Below are 6,948 nucleotides of genomic sequence, written 5' to 3' on the forward strand. Positions count from 1 at the left end.
TCTTACTTAAGCAAAAGTAAGTAAACATTTACTTTAAGTATTAAAAGTAAAGAAAAAATACTCTATTCAGAAAAATCCCGAATAAACTATTTGAAATTAAGTAATTACAAGGAAATGCAACAAATTCTTACAATTGAGAAGCTCATAGAACCATGAAATGTTTGGCATTTTTGCATGAAAAACAACTTCAACATTTATCAAAATAGTTGCCAATTATTTTCTCTCAAGCAATTGAAACCGAGTGTCTGGGGTTTTTGCCTAACTGGGAAAATAATAAATGGGACATAGAGATGTAGTGCAATGACCAGCAACAACAACGACTGACACACTACTTCAAATTCAGAAACATGCAGTAAACAGTCTGATACACGTTACTCTGCTTGTGCCATTACTGTAGGTAGCTTAATGCATCATACATACGCTCTTCATATATTTTGTATACAAAAAACCTTAATTTGAAAGTACATACACTGTCAAATACTCAAGTACAGCTCAAACTTGTACTTAAGTACAGTACCTAAGTACATGTACTTAGTTATATTCTACTACTACATACAACTAAGTGTCATGCTCAAATAATGAACTACAACAGCAATACAATAACAGTTGTTGATCAATCTCAACTGATTTGTGAAAACGCTTCTCTCCTAGAGTTAAAAACTAATTTAACTAGAGTTGCAATTAACGATTATTCTTATTAATAATTATTGTCTCGATTAATCGTTTAGTCTACATCTCCAAAAATAGTGAATAAAGTTCATGATGGCAGTTTCCCAGGGCCCGAGGTGACGTCTTCAAATGTCTTTTGTCCAAAGAAGAATCCAAAAACAAAAAGATACAGTTTATAATGATACAGAACAAAGAAAAGCAGCAAATCCTCACATTGGAGAAGCTATAAGCTTCAAACTAATCTATCAGTCTACTGTTTGACACTCGATAACATCACAACCTGTTGATGAACATGTAATGTTATTCCATTTTGTAACTATATGTCTGTTTTACCATCTCTCTTACTGCTGCTATGAAACAGTCATTTTCTTCTGCATCAGTAGTAGGATGTAACTATGTCACACTGGACACTGTAATTCAACTTGCACATTTCCATTTCATAACAATTGTTCATTGTTACAGTGGTGAGTATAAATAAGCCATAATACATGTAAATATCAAATAATACCATTGTTAAACTTTAATAACCACCCTAACCTAACTCCCCACACACACAGACAGATGGTGTACACAAGCAATTCAAACTCATTTGACTAATAATCAAAGTGCAGTTAACAAGGCTGATTAAGACATAGAAAAGATCTCTTTTTTTGTGTCTGGATTTCTGCAGTGTCTCTGTCAAGTCCCACTGAAACACAAAAGGACAGGTAGAAAGAAGTTGACCACAAGGAGTGAGAGATTACGGGGTTGTTAGAAGGCTCCTAGTGTCTCAGAGGAGTGGTGTCAGACTGCTAGTATACTCTACCTGAAATTGAATTTGACATGTTCCCACAGGCCAAATGGCGGCTTCGAGTGCCACATTTAGCTTTGATCGCTGCAGTGTGTGAGGGCTGGTCCGCTGAACCTAGTGAAATATATCCAATGGACTCCTTCATCATGACACACATCATGTGATGTTTTTACTTAAATTTCCGGTTGTGTTGTTTCCTCTCACTGTGACTGGCAAGTTCCTCCATCTGGCGTGGATGTCGTTAAACAAACAGACCTCGAGCCGCAGGGGATATACTGAGATTTCCACACGGTGCCGCATCAAACACTTGTTTGTGAACTCAACAAATTTTATTTTCTTTTGGAGAAAAGTACCAGGCTGAACGCTATTGGGATTACGCTCTGAGCCTGCGTGGACTGTGTGGTATTAACATTAAAGACATTGAGCTTTGACATAGAGCAAGATGGTATGGTGGAGGGCTGGTTAGGTGAGATGGAGACAGATAGTAGGGAAGGGGTTCAGTAAAGAAGAGTGAAGGGGCCACAGAGCGCTGCCATGTTTTTAAAAGAGTCTGAGATGGCTTTTTCAACTTTCTTTAAATTCCCCCACCTTGCATTCCACTCTATATGTGTGCATTTACTTTGCATTCAGTCGCTGAGTCTATCTCTCTTTCCCTTTTCCTTCCGCTCTCACACACCGGGCAGAAAGTGAGGGTAAGTGGCAATTGAATTTCCTTTCAGTGGCGGTGTGTGGAATAGGAAAAAGTTCAGGGCCACAGTGCTAGCCTCTATCTCACGCAGACACTGAACGCAGCCTTAATCCATTCCTCTGCCCTTCCCCTTCCACACATACTTCTCCAAATCTCCTCCACTCGATTCCTGGAATAAATTATTTCATTTCTTTTCGGTCCACGGCTTTTTTATTCGTCTCTGTGGTGTGCCTCAACTTATGTCCCGGTGGAGAGCCCTGATGAATGTGTTGGGCTCACACCCTCTGATCATTCCTTGCTCTGAACGCCTTTAGATACACACTGGCTTCTGGCTGCCTCCAATGCACATGAGGACTCTCTCTTCTTCCTTCACCCTCCTTGCTCTCTCTCTCTCTCTCTCTCTCTCTCTCTCTCTCTGTCTCTCTCTCTCTCTCTCTGTCTCTCTCTGTCTCTCTCTCTCTCTCTCTCTCTCTCTCTCTCTCTCTCCCTCTCTTGCTCAGACTCACAAATACACAAAGGAATAATGCAAGCTATAGAATAGATCTGGATCCTTTATCTTCTTTCTTCACACACAAACTCTGCAGAGACAAAAACACATTTTCACTCTCCTCAAAGGATATGAGCCAGCACTGTTGTTCCTTGTTCAGATTAATGATGACATTTAAGAACACTGAACAATTTCAAATAACATCTATAATTCATCTGGGAACATACGTTCAACAATGTATGGAATTCAGTCTATATTGCTGAGCTCATGAATATGGAAAAAAGCTGCAAATGAATTATTCTTTCCTATAATTGGAGTCTCAGGACTTGATTACCAGAGCAAGACGTGTGTGTGTGTGTGTGTAATGGCATATGTTAAGATGGGTGTACATGTGAGGGGCACCTAGTCTGTGTGTGTGTGTGTGTGTGTGTGTGTGTGTGTGTGTGTGTGTGTGTGTGTGTGTGTGTGTGTGTGTGTGTGTGTGTGTTTGGAGGAATTAATGAAGGCAGTTGCACTTTCTCTTGCGCCAAGTTGTCATGTTGGGGTGTTGCACTGATTGGCGTGGCCTGGAACACTGTCTGGAGCCCCTAACGATGTCGGATAAGACCTCATCTTCCTCACTGGCGTGCGTGTGTTTCCCAGTGGGACACAGCTTGACAACACGATACTGGGATTCGATAAGGATAAATGAGCGCTCTGTTTCATCCAGGTCTCCTGGGGATTCACTTCTAACTTCTAACACACCAAAAGGCACACATACACACATAGAAACCACATTCCCCCTGGCGGGCGGTCCTCCAGTGGTATCAATTAAGGAGCTGGTCCAATCAATGTCTTAGCACCAGCCTGATACTCAACTACAAGGAGATTAAGACTAAGCTTACATCTTAACACAGTGGAGCCAGCCACACAAACCTACATACAAAACCCCCCTACTCACGACACATAAGACACACATTATACATCACAGCCCACAGAGATGTTAGCACAACAACCAGCCTCCTTTCTGTCTGCTGTGTCAGTTACATCTGGCGGAGTTTGTGCTTTGAGACACTATGAAAAAAGGACAATAATGGAATGTGTACTTTCTCTTTCTCTGTTATTTTTCTCTCCTCTTGTCTCTCTCTTTGCTAGGCTAAAGTCTGACCTAAATACTTCAGGTTTTTGATGATTGGACCAAAACAGAGATCAGAGGCGTCCGGCGGGCTTCTTGTGATAATGGAGGGAAGGGGAGGGAGGCTGAGAATCCGGACACACTCACAGAGAGATGCTGGTACTTACCACACTTCATAACTGTACAACACGGAGCTCATAAACCAGTCAAACCTTATCCTCGCAGACTGCTGAATTCATCATCTTAAATCTTACTCAAAGCCTTACCTTTCACCCTGCCGTGAGATGAAAAAGCTGCAGCGTATCAGCTCAGTGCCATCCAACCAAGCCACCGCTAATCCAGGCCCAGGCAGGAGGGTCCATCATTCACACGCTTGAAGGGGACACCAGAGAACCTCTGACCTTGGCTTGTGACCACACCTTGAGATTGAAGAGCCGGTAATGCAGCGATGGCAGCTGGCCCACCAGTTAATGATCTGCTCCTTCCTTTTTCCAGCTTAATACAGATCCATACTGCTCACCATCTTCGCAGCACTGACACACAGCCCCACACACACATAGACACACACACACATACACATTGTCTTTCTACCAAACACGCACATGAACACAGTCGGGGCAGGAAACACAGAGGTCAAAGAACGCCTCACCAGTTTTCTAAGTGCACCCATTCATTTTTCATTTAATGATGTGAGGGGATGTGATAGGTGTAAGCACCGTGATGAAGTCCCCTCCAATTCCATCACCGCCTGCTCCTCCGTCCTGCAGGACACAAAATAAGGATAGGCAGCTCTGACCAGAAGTAGAGTTTCAAAATGTTCATTCTGATTAAAGCATTGCACTGCTTCCTCAGCTGAATTTTTGTTATTCATTTTGCAGTTCATCACAAAAGTACATTGAGCTGAGTTTTCATTGTACACTTCAGTCATAGTTCTGAGTTTTCTAACCCTAACTGAACCGTTTCCCATTTTTTATTTTAAATTAAATAAATTGTCAAATTAAGTGTTTGAGCAAAATTAAAGTATGCAGAAGAAAGTTTGACTTCAAGCACATTGTAAATTTTTTCTTTAATACTAACAACAGCATCATTAAGAACAGTCTATGACCAAAGCATTGCATTTTCTTCAGTTGCAAAGACTGAAAATGGGGGCGCCAATGGTTTAAATTCAGCCGGGAACTTTTTCCCACCATTTACAGACCATTAACATGGCTATCTTATGGCTATCTTACCTTGATCAGGAACAGCACATGTTAATGCAACATGTAAATGCAGGCATTGTGATCTTAAGGCAATCAAACCGGTCAGATCACATTTGGAGGTGGTGATATAGTGTGACGTCAGAGCACCTAACCAGTGCTGTAGTAGACTTGAGATGTTTTTTCTGTTGTCTTGGACTTGGCTATTGGTCTCGTCAAATATTAAGTCTTGGAATTCCTCCTTCAAAACGAAACCAATAATGGGTATTGCTTTAATTCAAAATCCATTTAGAACGAGCACTGACACTGGCTGCCTGGAAACAACTGGCTGCCAAAACTCATCTCATTGGCAAAAGCATTAGTTTTTGGACTTGTCTTGACAAGAACACTGCACCCAAGTCAGCCTCTTCCTGCTAGCTCTACAAGTAGCAGTATATAGCAGGTCTATACCTCACAAAAATTTAATCAAATGCTTTTACCTGACCTGGGTAGGACAATGTGTGTTTTTTTTCCACCTGCCCCACCTAACTAATCTGCATAGTGAGATCAGATCACAATGCAGATAGAATCAAGATAATGAGAACGCTTATTAATACCAAGTCCCGTTGATCAGATATTATACCAGATAATGTATCCAGATACAGATCTCATGTTAATACCAGGTGTAAATGGGGCCCTTGTGGCATGTCTTTCCCCATCTCTCTCCCCTCATTTCCTGTCATCTCTCAACTGCTATATTTCTAATTAAGGTGTGAAAATGCACAAAAACACATAGGAAAAAATTACAGAGATTTCAAAATAGTGTTTCTCTGTATTCTTCAGTAACTATAACTAGTTCCACTTCTGACTTTTCTTGTCGCAGACTATAGTAAACATCTATTTCATCCATTAATCAATGAAGAAACCTTTTGATCAGCTCCATAATTTGCAGGATCAGTCATCCGAGAGCACTGCCATTCCTCACCATGGTTACTATTAACCCAGCTCCCAACCCTCACACCACAATTAAATAATCAATCAAAGTGATCAATGACTCGATCAACTGCTGAATACGCATCTAAGTCACTGCCAATCAAACATTAAACTGTGGTGATGTGCTGTCAGAGCTCTCTGTGTACATTGAGTCCAAGGAGAATTCGAGACAGATACAAGCAAAGCACGCCTCACCTCTCTGAAGTGGCTTCCCTTCTCTAAACACTGATCTGATAAGATAGGAGCAAACCCCACCAGGAATTTGTTTTCACCGCTCTTTCACTGCGAAGCAGATGATAGCGAAGACACGTGGAGAAGAGAGCCACTTTGGCCCCGTCTCAAGGCACACTAAGGAAGAGCAAGTGAATTCCACCAGAAAGGGAAGAATCCAGGGCTGGTTATTGGTTTTGGCCCCTTGTCAGAGTGACCCAGAGAAGCCAAACATCTGCTTCTCTTATTTGATGGGGAGGCAACAATATGTGCTTGGCACTCGCCGTCAAGCTCTCACTCTTACAAAAGGAGAGAGAGTGGTCCGTGACTCAAGGACGGACACGGGCGAGAAATTATGACTGCTTCGATCCCACTACTCATTGACTAAACACGGATTCAATTAAACCCAGCTGAAGGTCATGAGGTAATACAATGTAAGCGAGTCTGGCGCTGTGCTTAATGGAAGTTCTCATGGCTCTGGTAATATTTAATCCAATGGCCCACCCTGACTACCCCTCTGTGTACCCTGGGTGCTGTCATAACCTGAGTGTTGAGAGGGAGGTAAAGAAGGAATGTGCTTCAAAATCCCAGACTGATGTCTGCAAACTGTGTTACTTAATGTTTCCAGATATAGAAAGTTGATAGAGTGTTGTTGTTAAAAACAGAGACAGAGAAGAAAGAACAGATAAAGATCAGAGAGAGGGAGGGAGAGGGGGGGGGGGTGACACAGGTGAGGAGGTAGTAAAGTACAGTGGGCGGGGAGTGGATACTCTGGGAGGGAGGGAAGGAGGGAGGTAGGGCTAGAAAAACTAGAAAAAAAAG

At 42.1% G+C, this 6,948-nt stretch overlaps 1 long non-coding RNA gene across 1 annotated transcript in view; it reads right to left on the reverse strand.

The window, feature by feature from the left end:
* The window catches only part of LOC127366865 (uncharacterized), an 8,838-nt gene extending 2,026 nt beyond the window's left edge, over positions 1-6,812 (reverse strand). Inside the window, exons 1-3 of the long non-coding RNA XR_007885398.1 lie at positions 4,015-6,812; positions 1,475-2,725; positions 1-1,357 (exon numbers count right to left, since the gene is read on the reverse strand). The exon at positions 1-1,357 is cut by the window's left edge and continues 2,026 nt beyond it. This is a non-coding gene — a long non-coding RNA (uncharacterized LOC127366865). The remainder of the gene's footprint in view (positions 1,358-1,474; positions 2,726-4,014) is intronic.
* Positions 6,813-6,948: the final 136 nt, after the last annotated feature.

The sequence above is a fragment of the Dicentrarchus labrax genome, unplaced genomic scaffold, assembly GCF_905237075.1.
Source record: "Dicentrarchus labrax unplaced genomic scaffold, dlabrax2021, whole genome shotgun sequence".
Lineage (NCBI taxonomy): Eukaryota > Metazoa > Chordata > Actinopteri > Moronidae > Dicentrarchus > Dicentrarchus labrax.